Source organism: Macaca thibetana, chromosome 8 (genome assembly GCF_024542745.1).
Source record: "Macaca thibetana thibetana isolate TM-01 chromosome 8, ASM2454274v1, whole genome shotgun sequence".
Lineage (NCBI taxonomy): Eukaryota > Metazoa > Chordata > Mammalia > Primates > Cercopithecidae > Macaca > Macaca thibetana.
In genome coordinates, this window is record NC_065585.1 from 49,955,695 (window position 1) to 49,973,318 (window position 17,624).

The following is a 17,624-nucleotide window of genomic DNA, read 5'->3' on the forward strand; positions in this document are numbered from 1 at the left end:
CACTTGGAGATGGCGAGGCCAGGAAGGCCCAATACAGAGCTCAGAACCCCAGCCCTTGGGGGAACTGCGCCCACTGTATTTCCTCAATTCTAAGATGCTGTGGATTATAAACCATATCGTGGACTTCTCAACCCTTTAGCCTTGTACCGGCACAACCCCAAGAATGCGCATCTCCTTCCTTTTGCACCCCAGGTATCTCGTTCACCTCTCCTGAGTCCTGTCCTTGTTTAACTTATGCATTTTTAAAGACTTTATGTTTTAAAGCATTTTAGGTTCACAGCAAAATTAAGAGGAAGATACAGAGATTTCCCATCTATTCCCTGTCCCCAAACACACATAGCCTTCCCATTATCAACACTCCCCGCCCAACCCCAGAGTGTTACAGTTGTTACAATTGATGAACCTACATTGACACATCATAATTACCTAGTTTACATTAGGGTTCACTCTTTTTGGTGTACCTTCTATGGGTTTGGGCAAATTTATAATGACATGTATCATCCACCATTATTGTATCATACAAAGTAGTTTTATGGCTCTAAAAATCCTCTGTACTCAACTGTCAATAGCATACGTTTATCAAAACACTAAGACATCACTTTCTTCTTTAGTATCATAATCAACATTTAAGTCTAAGCCTGCTTTGTATTCTGCGTCTGGAGATCTTTGGGAATAATACTGGATCATCAGTAGCTTTGCAAAACATCCTCAGTGGCATACTGCTTTCCATAACCAGGACTTGTGCCCTTGACCTCTAAAATACTTCCAAAATGTGAATTCAAGGCCTGTTCAAGAATCCCAAGTTTGCCTGCATTTTCTAGTTTCCCTTGAAGTTTCTTCTTTCCTTAGTGGTATTTCACATTATGGAAATTACATGACTTCTCCTGAAAGTCAACCAGAAGTTTTTGACAAACTGTCCATTACTCTAACTTTCTGAATTTTGGAAATTCCGGGATCTATTCTGAGAAATTTGGCCATCTCTACTGCCATCAATTCCACTGCCTGGTGTGTGCAAGCCATCTTCTGAAATTGCATTTCAATGCTACACCATTGTGTGACCTTTTTGAAGATATGAGGTAATAATTAAGATTCTAAATTTAAGTTAAAATATCATTCGGGCCAGGCGAGTTGGCTCACACCTGTAATCTCGGCAATTTGGGAGGCTGAGGCAGGTGGGTTGCTTGAGTTCAGGAGTTTGAGACCAGCCTGGGCAACATGGCGAAACCCCATCTCTAAAAAAAGACAAAAATTAGCCAGGCATGGCGGTGTGTACCTGTAGTCTGTAGTCCCAGCTACTTGGGAGGCAGAAGCAGGAGGATCACTTGAGTCTGGTAAGTCATGGCTGCAGTAAGGTGAGATCGTGCCACTGCACTCCAGCCCGGATGACAAAGTAAGATCCTGTCCAAAAAAAAAAAAAAAAAAATCAGTCATTCAAAATGCTATCTAAACAAATAACTCAGTGAAGTGCACATGGGATAAGCAGATAACCCAAGCCAGGCCAAGGTCACGGGTGTACAGAGGCCAAGCTTTATTAAAACACACTTATTCCCTGGTTCCTGCCTGGACAGGAAAAAGGACGCATCAAAATACTGCCAGTGTAGATCCCCAAGCCACAAACAAGCCATCAAGCTGCATCTCTGGCTCCCAGTTGCAGTGCCTTGCTGGGGTTAGATGTTCTTTGTCAGTGGCCTGAGCCAACTTCCCTTTGCAAAGCAGTCACACCATGAAGCTGGTGGTGCGAGACACCATGTGACTGGGGGCTTGTTTTATTTCCGAGCTGCCACTATCACGAGATCTGCCACTGTTGAATTGCTTCATCTCTTTCATCCCAATTTCGTGCTTTCATGTGAGTGCCACCGTCCTGTCTTCCCCATTGTCTGCCAGAGTGCTGAGGAAGAAATGCTCCCTCCAGCTTTGACAAGTCATATCAGAAGGCATAGTCCACGGTTCCCCGAAAGCTGAAGGTGGAGGCATTTATAGACACATCCACTTGGCAGAGGGCCTCTGTTGTGGGCGAGGAGGAAGTGGTAACCCCCGGACAGCTGGGCCCCCTCCATGTGACTCGGCTATCACCTGCCATCAGCCAGTTGGCGGGGATGAGATGCAAACCACCATCCTTTTGGAGAGAAGCCAGGATACAACTTCCCGGCTGCAGCTTTATTTTGATGTCACACTCCAGAGGCCCCCTGGCCACAATAATAGCCCATGTTATCCCAGCAGCTACACTTGGGTACCTCCCAGTGTCGCTGGCGTTTCCCTTTTGCTTGTTTGACCTCTTGGAAATGTTCTTAAATACACTCTTGAACCCCAAGCAAGTCATCGAGTCTCACTGTCTTTGTTTTTCTTTTATTCCATGGCAGGGATATCATTAGTGTTAAAATTCTGAGTTTCTATTTCCTTAGAATCTTTCCTGAGATTCTGCATTTCCTTAGAATCACCCAGTTTCAGTGGTGGAAGGATGTTCGATATCATCTGATTTCCTAAGGGAAAATTTCCACAGGAAAAAGGCTGAAAACTCTACATAAAAGTCTTAGAATTGGCAGTATAGGTTTTAATGAGGAAGCAGTGCCTTGTGTAGACAAAGCTTTCACCAGGAATAGCAAGGCCCCTGACTGTGGGGCCACGGGCTCTCTGCTCCTGTGTTAACTCACCCGAAAACTAGGAGGTGAGGAAGTCTAGCAGTCAGGAATGTGGGCTTCGGGGTCGGACCAATATGGGTTTAAGACATAGTTCAACCAGTTATAAACCGTGTAAACTTGCATGACTTACTTGACCTTCTTCATCTGTAAAGTGAGGACATAAGGATTTGCACAAGTTACTTAACCCCCTTAAGTCTTCAGTTCCCGCAGACGTAAACTGATTATACCTAACCTCTCTTTCTCTAGCTCTGTCTCTCTTGACTCTCATATAAACACACTTACGCATCTCCTATCTAAAAAATATAAGAAAGGCATCAGCAAATAAAGTCCTCTTTGACTTTTATCTCTCTCTAGCTACTGTCCCATCTCTCTGCATCCCTTCTGTCTAAACATCGGAGGAGAGGGTAGATACTTCCCATTCCCTTATCAGTTCCATCCAAAGACATTATTGCTTTTCACACTGAACTATTTCTAAAATTGGACTGTGTATCTTTTGCACTGGTAACAACTCCAAATTTCAGTGGCTGAAAACACAACAGCAGATTTCCTGCTCATGCAACATGCCCATCACAGTCCACCAGGATTCTGCTCTGTGTCATCCCCAGAAGATTACCAGTGACTGCGGCAGAGGAACGGAGCACCCTGGAGGGTCTCGCAACACCCACTGAATGCCCTGGCCCTGGCCCAGAGTGGCACACACCACCACTCCCAGCTCTTTGACCAGAACCAACCAGAATTCCCCTGACCCCACCCAACTGTTTAGTGCAACCCCACCGTGCAGTATTTGGCAAACCACACAAATGGTCTTCAGCTACATTATTATAACAGCAAATAGACTGTAGACCACCAGCTGTATTATAGCTTCAGTATGCTTTTGTGGGCTAGCTTGGAAACCTGACCACTATTCAAAACAGTGTTCCTATGAGAACACACGTGCCAAGATCCAAGCTGCTGACTTATAAAACAAGTTGGAACACAATCTGTTAGTAAGTTGAGGCTTCTTATACTTAAGAAATTATTTTTGAAACATGGCCCCAGAATTTGACAGGCTGGATTGAATTATTCAGCCATAGCTATGAGATCCAGAACCAGCCACATAATTCGTGGGGCCCAATGGTGGGGCTCCTTGTTCAAAAAGCAGGGGGAAAATGCAGTTAAAGGTACTAAAATATAAAGCTTTTTTCTTTCCCCAACAGTTTCTCTCTTGATTTATCATGGTGTTTTTTATTTGCTATTTAGACTGGGCATGGTGGCTAATGCCTGTAATCCCAACACTTTGGGAGGCCATGGCAGGAGGATCGCTTCAGCCCAGGAGTTCAAGACCAGCCTGGGAACATAGCAGGATCCTGTCTCAAATATTTTTTAAAAAATAATATGATCAGGCCGGGCACGGTGGCTCAAGCCTGTAATCCCAGCACTTTGGGAGGCCGAGACGGGTGGATCACGAGGTCAGGAGATCGAGACCATCCTGGCTAACCCGGTGAAACCCCGTCTCTACTAAAAAATACAAAAAACTAGCCGGGCGAGGTGGCGGGCGCCTGTAGTCCCAGCTACTCGGGAGGCTGAGGCAGGAGAATGGCGTAAACCCGGGAGGTGGAGCTTGCAGTGAGCTGAGATCCGGCCACTGCACTCCAGCCCGGGTGACAAAGCGAGAGACTCCGTCTCAAAAAAAAAAAAAAAAAAATGATCAAAAAAATGCTATTTATCGTTGTTCTCAGTAAAGAAAAAGTAAATTTTTAAATGATTAGAATGAACTGTTCTGTTCATTTTTATATTGTACTATGCCAGGTTTCAATGCAAGGATAACAGCATCTTATACACTTCCTATTTCAGAGTTGGTACATGCATACGTAGTTCATTCTCTTTTTTAAGAGATAAGGTCTCACTCTGTTGCTCAGACTGTAGTGCAGTGGCACAATTTTATCTCACTGCAGCCTCAGACTCCTGGGTTCAAATGATTCTCCTGCCTCAGCCTAAGCAGCTGGAACTACAGGCACCCACCACTGCACTGGGCCAATTTTTTTTTTTTTTTTTTTTTTTTTTTTGTAGAATTGGGGTCTTGCTTCATTGCCCAGGCTGGTCTCGAACTCCTGGCTTCAAGTGATCCTCCCACTTCAGCCTCCCAAAGTGCTGAGATTGTAGGTGTGAACCGCTGAACCCAGTCTGCAGTTCATTTTTGTTTTGTTTTTTTTTTAAGTCTCACTCTGTCACCCAGGCTGGAGTGCAGTGTTGAAATCTCAGCTCACTGCAAGTTCCGCCTCCCAGCTTCACGCCGTTCTCCTGCCTCAGCCTCCTGAGTAGCTGGGACTACAGGTGCCCGCCACCACACCCAGCTAATTTTTTTATATTTTTAGTAGAGAGGGGGTTTCACCACGTTGGCCACGATGGTCTCAATCTCCTGATGTCGTGATCTGCCCGCCTTGGCCTCTCAAAGTGCTGGGATTACAGGAGTGAGCCACCATGCCCAGCCTGTTCATTCTTAATAGAACAGTGGAAATGGTGCACCAAACTAACTCAACTAATTTCAGCTCACTTCCTAATACAAATCAGAGAACTAACATTCTACTTTCAGCTTACTGACAAGTAAGGAAGGGCTAAAGGAAAAGGTATTATTGGTTGCTGTATCTTTCCCTCTCCTTCTATGTCATCATTTTCAGTGTTAGTGGCTAACACAGAAAAGGAACAGGAGTAAGAGCAGATGATAGTGTTCCTTGATCATTTGTGTTTCTTGCTTTATTTCTATGTTCAAAGCAAATTCTGATTCAGACAAAAAGCATGGGCTCTTAGGCTGTGACAGCCCCTGCCGACTCAGGCATAGACACAACACCCTTAAAACAAAAAAAGTAGACAAATTAAATTTGGCAGTGTTTATTTGAGCAAAGAACAATTCATGAATTGAGCAGCAGTCTGAACCAGGAGGGGTTCAGAGAGCTCCACTCAGCAATGCAGGCAGTATCTACAGACACAGAAAGAAAGTGATGTACAGAAACAGTAGATCGATTGGTTACAGCTCTGCATCACGTTATATGGACATGGTCTGATCAGCTGGCAGCCTGTGAGTGGTTGAAGCTCAGCTGCTGTGATTGGCTAAGACTCAGTTATTTGTTATAAGAATATACTCCTTAAGTTAGGTTACAATTTGTTTACTTATTAAGTTACATTGCAGTTTGCTACGTATAGATGCAGCTGTAGGTCAAATTTAATTTAACACATTGTACCTGCTTTGAGCCTCACTAAACTCCCACAGATTGTGAGTTCACCAGATTTTTGTGTTCCTGGGGTGTCATGAATGTTGTATGCAAATGGAGTGGCAAAGAATAGAGTTGGACACTCAGATTACATGTGTCTCTCTCTCACCTGTGTGTTTGGTTATCCCATTAGATGTCACTGACAAAGCAGAAGTTCAAAGGAAAAATTATTAAGAATTTTTGGCAGTGACAGCAGAGCATTAAGCCAAGTATGGGACCCTTTTGAGTCCCTCTGCAACTGCACAGCATACCCCCATGAGGACAACTATATCTCCTAACCCTTAACCCTGCCATAAAATCAACTAGACCCGTATTTAGCAACCGGACCTCTGAGTAACACTGGACTAAGAGGTATGAAGTGGGTTAAGCTATAGGGCCTGCCATTATTCATTCATTCCACAAGTATTTATTGAGCATCTATGAGGTGCCAGGTAGTGATTTAGGCATTGAGATAAAATAATAAACAACACAGCCTGGGTGCAGTAGCTCATACCTGTAATGCCAGTACTTTGGGAGGCCAAGGCAGGTGGATCACTTGAGGGCAGGAGTTCAAGACCAGCCTAGCCAACATGGTGAAACCCCATCTGTACTAAAAATACTAAAATTGGCCAGGCATGATAGCACATGCCCGTAGTCCCAGCTACTTGGGAGGCTGAGGCAGGAGAATCGCTTGAAACTGGGAGGCAGAGGTTGTAGTGAGCCAAGATTGCACCACTGCACTCCAGCCTGGGTGACAGAGTGAAACACCATCTCAAAAAAAAGAAGAAGAAGAAGAAGAAGAAGAAGAAGAAGAAGAAGAAGAAGAAGAAGAAGAAGAAGAAGAAGAAGAAGAAGAAGAAGAAGAGGAGGAGGAGGAGGAGGAGGAGGAGGAGGAGGAGGGAGGAGGAGGAAGAGGAAGAGGAAGAGGAAGAAGGAAGAAGGAAGAAGGAAGAAGAAACACAAACAAATGCCCTCAGCCTAATGAAGCTTACTCTCTAGCAGGAGAGAGAGACAATAATAAAGAAAATGTTTAAATAAAATAAATAGTATGTTAGATGGTGATAAGTGGCAAGGAAGAAAAAAATAAACCAGAGAAGGGGTAGAAAGGATTGAATTGGGGGTACAGCTTTAGATGTTAATGTCTTTATGTTTTTACAGCCATTTACCAAAACAGATGGTCAATGAAAAGGGTCAAAATCTGTAACATATTTTAAGAGATTTATTCTGAGGCAACTATGAGTAACCAATGGCCTGTGACAGCATCCTCAGGAGGTCCTGAGAACATGTGCCCAAGGTAGTAGGGCCACAACTTGGTTTTATACATTTTAGGATGACTTAGGCATCAATACATGTAAGATATACATTGGTTTGGTCCAGAAAGGTGGGACAACTGGAAGGGGCTGGGGGGTGCGGGGGGCCTTCAAAGTCACAGGCAGATTCAAAGATTTTCTTATTGGCAATTGGTTGAAAGAGTTATCAACAGAAAGGAGAGTCTGGGTTACAATAAGGGGTTGTAGAGACCAGGGTTTTGTAACGCAGATGAAGCCTCCAGGTAGCAGGCTTCAGAGAGAATAGATCATAATTTTTTTTTTTTTTTTTTTTTTTTTTTTTGAGATGGAGCCTCACTCTGTCACTCACGCTGGAGTGCAATGGCATGATCTTGGCTCATTGCAACCTCCGCCTCCTGGGTTCAAGCGATTCTCCTGTCTCAGCCTCCTGAGTAGCTGGGATTACAGGTGTGTGCCACCACGCCTGGCTAACTTGTATTTTTCAGTAGAGGCAGGGTTTCACCATGTTGGCCAGGCTGCTCTTGAACTCCTGACCTCAGGTGATCTGCTCACCTCAGCATCCCAAAGTGCTGGGATTACAGGCATGAGCCACCATGCGTGGCCAGTTTCTCATGAGACTTAAAGAGTCTGTTCTATCAGTAATTCCAAAAGGGAATAGGGCATAATGAGGCATGTCCAGCTCCTCTTTCCCATCATGGCCTGAGCTAGTTTTTCAGGTTAGCTTTGGAATGCCCTTGCCAAGAGGAGGGGTCAATTCAGATGGTCGGGGGCTCTGAATTTGATTTTTGGTTTACAAGGTAAAAGTAGAAAAATTACCACAGGAGAAAGCTGATACGGAAAATGGAAGATGCTGGTAGTTAGAGAATTGGAAGCTTTCCAGCAGAGGGGGACCCTGTCTGCAATCACACTGGCCCCCTTTCACTGTGGGCCTGCACAGGCAGCCTCCTGCCCTTTCCAGCCAATCTGGTCCCATTTGTGTAATGTGAAACACGGTTCATTAAAAAAGAGAGTTTCACTGAATGTAATGGTTGAACAAATTATCAGTTCTTGTAGCCCCAGGAAAGTTCAGTAGCCCACATTTAAATAAGCTTTTCAACCTTTCACATTCATGGTTAAATGAGCCAGTTGATGATGAAGCAACATACGGTAAGCCAAAGGAGGTCTAGGTTTTGTGTGCGTGTTTTGTTTCCCAGTTCTGTAAATCAGATGTCCACTTTGCCTAAGTGAAAGACAGAGGGGTGAGGTGTCTTCTGTCTGTTGGGGCTGTTTGATTCTGCCCAGCTGAACACAGACCATCACCAGACCTACAAAAACATCAGGCAGGTAAGTCTGTCTTTTGAAACATCGCTGGAAACTACTCCAGTTATTCTCCAAGAGAATTGCTTCATAAGTTCTGTTTATTTTTTAAAATGAGGTTATAATGCATTTCTTGACAAAATACTTGACAATAGACATGAAGATGGAAAAGTCTAAAAAAATGAAGATTTCCTCTTCATCTTTTGTTTTTATGATGTTTTTCTCCCTCTTTTAGTAAATCAATAGGCAAAAGTTACCAGGAGGCTTTCAGAGACCTTGTTCTTGGCTCATTTTTACATCTCAGGTTCAAATTCCACTTCTATTAACTTTTAAAACATCTGGTTGTTTGGAGAGAAGAAATAATATTATCACTTCTATAACTAATAGCATGGTGACCTTGCAAAAAAGAAATCAACGTGGAATATGCTGACCATCCAGACACGGGTCTGAGAACTCTCTATACCCCGTCCCTCTCTTTAATTTGGGCAGAGCTGAATTTGAAAGTTAATGCTTAGCCACGTCTTCCTGCCTGATTCTACACGCTTGTGCCGGAGTGCTGGCCAGAGGAGTGGGCCCTGGGGCAGCTGGGTTGAGGAAACAATAACTGGAGGTTGGGATCGTTGCAGCCCCAGCATGGTTTATTCTGTGCTATCATGCAGAATGAAGAGGGCTGCTGGGGACACTAGTTACTCATTCACCACTCCCACTGGGACCTCGCTCGGGCTCAATGGACTCTGGTGTGATTATTTGTTGGCGGATTCTGCCCACGTCCCTTCAGCGTAAACACTGGCATCTCTGAAGCTGGCTTTGTCTCCCACCCCATTGTCGGGTTCCTGCTGCATTTCTGCATTTTGAGGCCCTTAAAGAACTTCATAAAGGAGAAGAGACAAGAAAAGGGACAGTCAGACAGGACACACTGGTTATACTATTCTAACCAGTCCATCCAATTCCAAGGAGCTCCTGCATCTTGAAGAGATAATGAAAGGTTAAGATGCGGCTGTGCCCCTTTGACCTGCTACCTTATTCTCAGAGTATTATGATTGAGAAAATAAAAAGCCATTTGTAGGTTCATCGATTGTAAAAATGGACCACTCTTGTGCAGGATATTGATAGTGGGGGAGGAGGGAGGTGGCAGGGACAGGGAGTGTATAGGAAATCTTTGTATTTTCTGCTCGATTTTGCTGGAAACCTAACATTGCTCTGAAAAACAAAGTCCATTAAAGACTAAAAGAAATAAAAAGATATGAGGAAATCTCCCTACTCAAAATAGTTTAGCCCAACCCCAAATGTTCCGTGGGGATGAAATAAAATGAGATGATAACTAACAATAAAAATATTCTTTATCTTCAGGCAGCAGCAATTGGCATGTAATTTAGAATGCAAGTATTATGTTAAAAACTGAACATCTGGCCGGGCGCTGTTGTTCACGCCTGTAATCCCAGCACTTTGGGAGGCCGAGGAGGGTGAATCATGAGGTCAGGAGATCGAGACCATCCTGGCTGACACGGTGAAACCCCGTCTCTACTAAAAATACAAAAAACTAGCCGGGCGAGGCGGCGGGCGCCTGTAGTCCCAGCTACTTGGGAGGCTGAGGCAGGAGAAGGGCATGAACCCGGGAGGTGGAGCTTGCAGTGAGCCGATATCGTGCCACTGCACTCCAGCCTGGGCAACAGAGCGAAATTCCGTCTCAAAAAAAAAAAAAAAAAAAAAACTTAACATCTTAGTAGTTGCCATTAATTAAACATTTGCTGTACTAGATCAGTCTGCTCTGATCGCTTTAATTATTTTATCGACTTCATAAAAACAACTATGAGAAAAGTGCTGTTATCATCCCTGCTTTACAAAAGAGAAGCAGGCTTCAATAAGTTAAGAAAATTGTGTCAGCCAGGAGCGGTGGCTCACACCTGAAATCCCAACACTTTGGAAGGCCAAGGCAGGGGGCATAGCTTGAGCCCAGGAATTCAAGACAAGCCTGGGCAAGCACAGTGAGACCCCATCTCTCCAAAAGATACAAAAATCAACCAGCTACTTGGGAGGCTTCAGTGGGAGGATCGCTTGAACCTAGGAGGAAGAGGCTGCAGTGAGCCATGACTGTGCCACTGCGCTCCAGTCTGGGCAACAGAGACTTTGTCTCAAAAAAAAAAAAAAAGTGTCAAAACAAAAAATAAAAAAAAAATTAAACAAAGTGTCAAATCACACTGCCAATAAATGACTGAGCTGGGAAATTAGCATAATTGAATAGAGGAAAAATTGAAGGAGGGGGAAGTCATTAAACATGTTTTATCTAAACACACCTCCAAGATAAACAAGTAAAACAATTTTTTTAATTAAAAAAAAAAGCCCTTACCCTTACCTGTAAAGAGTAAACAAGCTGTAGCCGACAAGCTTAGAGAAGGGAATAGACAAAAAAGTAAACAGAAGGACATAGAAAGTGAGTGTCATTTTCTAAACAATATACATTTAGAAGGAGTTAGCGGGTGTTTAAAATAATTCCACTAAAAAAAATAGAAGCTAAGTTTGGCAAAAGTAAGTAAGTGGTGGGAAGAAAGTACATAAAAGAAGAGAGAAGTCTGTTGACAGACTGGGACAATCTCATTTAGATGACTTTTGTATTGGAATTAATTGGTTTCAACAAAATAATAATCTATGGTGGCACTGACCATGCAAATATGCTTTTAAATTATTTAAATACAGTTATCCGATTACAATTTAAAACCTCTAAAGAGTTTTTCGTTTTCATGTAGCATAGATGCCACTGTCTGCCCTGCTCCCTCTGAGCTTAGTCCAGAGTAAGCTGGGATGGAGACTGACCCTACTATCGCCTCAGTTAGCCGTGGACCACGGGCCTCTGGAAGGGTGAGCGTCTCATTGCTCAGCGGCAAAAGAGATGTGTGTTTGGGGCACACCATGGCCCCTAAATGCAAACCAGTGACTTCCCCCGGTGCTTCCATGAAGAAACAGTCACCTGTCCAATGTGGGAGGAAATGCTAGCTGTCTTCCTGAGACACTATGCCAGTCTCTTCCTAAAATATTTTCAACGGGAGGCCTTCACTTTGCTACATTTCTGCCTTGTGTGCTATTCTAGAATGTAGCCCCCATGTATGGATGTCACGATGAGGGAGGGTGCCTTTCCCCTCCAGGGCCGATGGCACCCAAACACCAGAAACATCCAGGCCTGTGAGATGAGCCCATAGGAGAAGCTCCACCCAATGCCCAGTTCTTCTGCTGTCTATTCTCTTCCTTAAAATATTTATTTTAAAGGACAAATCTTCATTCCTGCATTCTTTATCAAAATTACAACAGTGTCTCGATTATCCTGATTCACAGATGCAAACCGAGTAACTGTGAGGTCAAGAAATGTGAGTTCTGGTCCTGCTCTGTCTCACTGCCTCTCCATGACTTCGGGCAAGGAGAATAGCATGGATCAGATGACCTAAGGCCCCTCCAGCTACAAACTTTATTATCATGTCTGCATAACACCTCACAGCAGGTAGAAGCTGGAATTACAGAGAACTCTTAGGTTTCAAATTCTGACTTTGAATATTTGACCCAGGACCAGTTCACTCACATGTACAAATACACACACACTGGCATGCAAGCACACAGACACACACGTATATAGATGGTCTGTACTCAATTTGTCATCATGCAGGTTAAGGAACTTAGACCACAGAGATATACAATAAGAAAAACAGTCTCTGTTACTGTATTGGGCTCTAGAATGTAAACAAGTGGCTTCTAGTAAGATGGAATAACAAGACTTTTAAAATGAAAGCAATGAACAAGCAAATGTTCATTCAACTGGAGAGTGACCACTAGTGAAAAATCTTGTAAAATAAAGACGTTTGCTCCAACTTGGAGACAATGGTCATGAAAACATCGTAAGACAAACTAATGATCAGGAGGTCAGCAAAAATAATCTACCTATTATCCATCATGGGACTGAACTTCCCAATCTATACAGACTCCTGTTTTGTTTTGTTTTTTTATTTTTCTTCTTTTTTTTTTTGAGATAGTTTCACTCTTGTTGCCCAGGCTAGAGTGCAATGGCATGATCTCGGCTCACTGCAACCTCCATCTCCTGGGTACAAGCGATTCTCCTGCCTCAGCCTCCCAAATAGTTGGGATTACAGGCATGTGCCACCCCGCCCGGCTAATTGTTAGTAGAGACAGGGTTTCTCTATGTTGGTCAGGCTGGTCTCAAACTCCCGACCTCAGGTGATCCACTCGCCTCAGCCTCCCAAACTGTTGGGATTACAGGCATGAGCCACTATGCCCGGCCAGACTCCTGTTATTATCACAGGAGAACAAAAGGAATAAAATAGTGATGAGTTAATATTAAATAGTTTTGTCAATTTCCATCATGGAGAAACCCAGATAAATTCAGAATGTTTAAACAACCCAAGGATCAACAACTGAGAATTTCGCATCTAATATTCACCGTGTGAATTCATTAATCTCCGTAGTTCTTCAGAGCACTAAATCTTACCTTAGGTCCCTACTTAGACTTTTATTTTAGTTACCTTTTACTTCTCTAGTCTATCCTCGTGATTCTGAATTACTGTTCCCTGGAATCTTTAATTAAAGAAGACATGGCATGAATAAATTTACAAATCAAGAATAATGATGTCTCATTTAAGGATTTTCAGGTGATGTGGTCACTGCAGCATCAATGATGTGCATATATTTGGTTTCTAAGTGATGCAGGATCTGAATCTAAATTGCAGGAGGTTTATGACAGTTGATAATCATTTATTAAAAGGAAGCATAACAAACAGCTACTATACCTACCTGTTCACATCAGATGCAAAAAAGCAAAATGTCCAAAAAGATCTGTTCCTTAGTACCTGTGTTACTGTTCAGATGCTCCCATGGTATAAGCCTGGGCAGACCTTAGTGTTCTGAAGTTTTCTCCCTCTTCTCAGCACCTTCTCTCTCTGTCTCTCTCTCTTATGTCTCTCTCTCTCTCTCTCTCACCTATCTCTCTACCCCATCCCCTTATTTCTCTCTCTCTGTCTCTCTCATTCTCTCCTATCTTTCTTTTCTTCTTTTTTTTTTTTTTTGTTTGTTTTTTGTTTTTTTGGTTTTTTTGAGATAGAGTCTCACTCTGTCGCCCAGGCTGGAGTGCAGTGGTGCGATCTCAGCTCACTGCAGCCTCCACCTCCTGGGTTCAAGCGATTTTCTGCCTTAGCCTCCCGAGTAGCTAGGACTACAGGCGAGCATCACTACAGCTGGCTAACTTTTTTATTTTTTAGTAGAGACGGGATTTTATCATGTTGGCCAGGCTGGTCTTGAATTTCTGACCTCAAGTGATCCGCCCATCTTGGCCTCCCAAAATGCTGGGACTATAGGCATGAGCCTCCACACCTGGCCTCTCTCCTACCTGTCTCTCCTCTCTTCCCCTGCCACTTTGTCTCTCTTTCTCTCTCTGTCATTGGGTATCACTTCTGACTCGTCTGTAGCCCTCATTACTTTATGTCCTCCTGACCAAACCTCCATCCGATGCCAGGAATGTCCATGCTCCTGGTCTCCTGTCTGGTCTGCACTCAGCCCACCCTTCTCACTGGCATCAGGGAACTCTTATTGTGTCACATCTCTGCATAAAGTCTAAAGTCTTGAGTAAGTGCTGCAAGGCCTCTCATAATCTGGCCCCACCTGACAGGCAGGCACTCTTCCACAAACACTGCACCCCAGCGGCACTGACCTACTTAGTTTCTGGACCCGGGTAGCGTGAAACTCCCTCTGTGCCTCTGACCATGCTCTTTGTTCTGTGGGAAAATCGTTCCTCCTCAGTCCAAGGAAGGCTGCCTCCTTCCAGAAGACCTGGAGTCCTCCTCTACCTCCTCCCATGCACTAGAAGACGTCTGGAACTCACTCGTTTAGAAAACTTGTAGCCAGCTAGTGTCTCCAAACACCAAATTCCCATTTTCTTTAGTCAATGGCCAAAATGCAAGCTTCTCAGGTTGTCTCTTTGGCTACACTCTAACCTCCAAAGAGCTCTGATCTTCCTCACCATTGACCATCCTCTCATTGCTCCCTCTCTGCATAACCTTTATCTGAGCCCTCTAGAACCGCATTCCATGGCAAAAATCTCTCATCCACAGTCATGTCACCAATGGATCCTTCTCTCCACCTTGCTCATCCTTGCACAGACATTGTGTCTCCTCTGTTCTCCTCCCAGGGGGATGCCACTTACTCTCCCTCACCCCACAGACTGTACCTAAGAGTTGAGAGGAGAATCATAATGTCAGTTCCAGGTGACAGGTCCTCTATTCATTCAGGCTGATGCTAAATCACCCTTTAAAGTCCACATTGCCAGTGTCAGATGCCAACCTCCAGTCGTTCCTCCTCCTTATTCCGAAGCCTTTGGCACCTTGTCCAGTCTTCCTTTTTACACCAGGTCCTTTATAGCTTCAAGATTTCAGTTATTTGATTTCAAAGGAGTGTCCTCTCAATGACACCTAAACCACCCTTTCTTTCACTACTCCCTGGACCTTGTCACCACCCACAATTTCTCTCTCTGAAGCCTTTAATTCAGCAGTCTACTCAGATCACAAGCTGCCACCTTTCATGCCAATGACTGCTACCACACCTGTATTTTATTTCAGCAAGAGTTTCAATATCTTGACTCCTGTACTGTCTCCTTTTCTATCAGCCCCTTCCTGTTTTTACTTCCTTCCCTATCAGACTCCACAGTGCATCTGTCTTATAAATCTCTTTAACTCCCCTGCCACGTACATTATCTTTACATTGCACTCACCTGGCAAAACCCCAAACCTGGATAACTCCAGCTTCCTCATCCCCAACTCCCACTTCTAAACTTTGGTTCAAAAGGAATCTGCACAAATGCCCCTCCATCTCATGGTTGGGCAGTTACAAGTTCATGGTCTCCAACTGCAAGGGTCCCCAGGGCAGTCCAGCCATCCCTCTGGGTATCCCCATCAGCTCTCCCTGCCAGTCTCCATGGGAGCCAGTTCAAATTCTTCCAATTCCTCAAATCTCTTGTCCCACCACTTCTTTCCAGAGTATGGAAGGAACCACACTCTGTTCCTTCCAAAGAATATCACACTCCCAACTTCACAAGAAATGAGAAGTCATGGGAAGGGAGCTGTTCCTGTCTACATCTATACCCTGGGGGGTCTCCTCCCTCCAGGCACAATGGAAGTGCTGTTTCTCCTCTAGTATTCCCACCTTTCCTGCCTCCTTGGGCTTAAAGATCCATCAGTTACCCCCTACCTCAGTCCCTCTGTCTCCACTGGCAGAGGGGCTCACTTCCAGAGATTTGCCCTCTGACTTTGAGGATGGCATTCCTTAAAGAGATTAGTCCACTTCTGTGCTCTATTTTCTGAAATTACCAACTGGTCACAGTCTTGGCCCCTTTGACCCAAAAGCCAACCATAAGCTTTTGGCTTCTCACTTCATAGGAAACATAGTAGATATAAGTAAACAGATTCAAATTGCTCCCAAAGAAAATTTAGTAGAAACATCTTCCCTTCTGAGAGGCAGTGGAAATCAATTTGAAGTTGGCCTAATGTTTAGTATTCTTAGACTTGCCTAGGAAAAAATTGCGAGTAACCAAAGTAAGAGAGCGGGAAAGAGGTGATAAGGAGTGGAAGAAACATTCTTCACCTTTGCTAACACAGTCCATCTGTCACTTGCAAAGCTCACTTTAACAAGGAAAACCCTGCTGACTCTTCTTTTTGAGGATATGTGAAAATCAAGAAATGGCCCTTGCAAGCAAGTGGCTTGGGCAGTTGAGCAAAGGCAGAGCATAGAACAGTGAAGTGGCACAGATGTCTTTTCAAAGGGAAATCCCTACCACTGTGGGCTTGTCCTTCTGGCACTTGGAACACAAGGCCGGTCGGGCCACCCCTCCTGTCACACCCGCAGGGCCCACCCGTTAAGCAGGAGCAGGTGGCCAGGCGTGCCTTGGCACTTGCACTCGGAGAATTGAGTATCAACAAGCAGCAGGGCTTCATTTCTGCTTCCAATGTCTGCTTTAAGAAGATAATGTAGGCCACAGACTCGAAGGCACTTCCTTTCTCCTAAGAGAGTATGCTCAAGTGGACCCTTTGATCAAACTCAATTCCACAAGAAATTATTAAGAACCTACCATATGTCAGGCGCTGTGAGCTGCTGGGGATAACAGGATGGACAAGGCAGCTCCCAGTCCTGAATGGGTCCCAAAGTAGCTTAAGGAGGGGGCACAGATAAAGCAGCACTAATACAACAGGAGCAGAGCTCGCCCAGGGTATGAATGCGGCTCTGCGGGGAGGGGGTGTGGAGGAGGCAAGGGGTGAAGAGGTGAGCGCCCGGAAGGCTCTCAGAAGTGGTCACACTGGAGTTGGGTGTCCTCCAAACTTCCAGTGCCAGGATGCAAACCCCAATCTTTCAAAGTTCATTGTTCTAAGAAGAACTGGCAAAGGCGTGGAAACAGCTACATCTTTAGATACATAACGTCCTAATTAGTGGTTGTCCTCCAACGCCAAACAAAGCAGCCGAGAAGCAGGCTTCAAAGCAGCTCTTCTGATGACAGACTAGGACACAGAATGACTTTAAATGAGAATGAGCCCTGGCTGAGCTACATTTTGGCTAGCTTCCCAATTATCACCATTGCTGGCATGTCTAATTTATTCACTCAGAGAAGTCTTTTTCCCTGTCATCCTAGAGCCAGCTAAATCCTTCTTCAGGTCCCTGAAGGAAAATATTAACAAATTCATTATTTAAAAGATGGGTGTAAACTTGACCCTGAAAACTATCATTCTGTTTTAATTCAGTAAGTGAGCAAGTTCTTGAATTCAAGTCAAATATTTCCTAGCAGGGCTGAGCTTTATCTAGGACTGGAGCCTGACTTTATTTTTAAGCATGAATTACTTTAAAAAATATTCATCCTTCAGAATGGAATTACAACATTATAGTTCATTCTAGTTTGGGACAGTAAACTTGATGTCTATCTTGAGCTTTAACTTTAATTCATTCCAGCTTTTTAAAATATTTTATTTTATTTTATTTTATTTTATTTATTTTGAGACAGGGTCTTGCTCAGTCAGCCAGGCTGACGTGTAGTGGTGTGATCTTGGCTCATTGCAACCTCCACCTCCCTGGCTCAAGCCATCCTCCTGCCTCAGCCCCCAAAGTAGCTGGGACTACAGGCGCACACCACCATGCCCAGT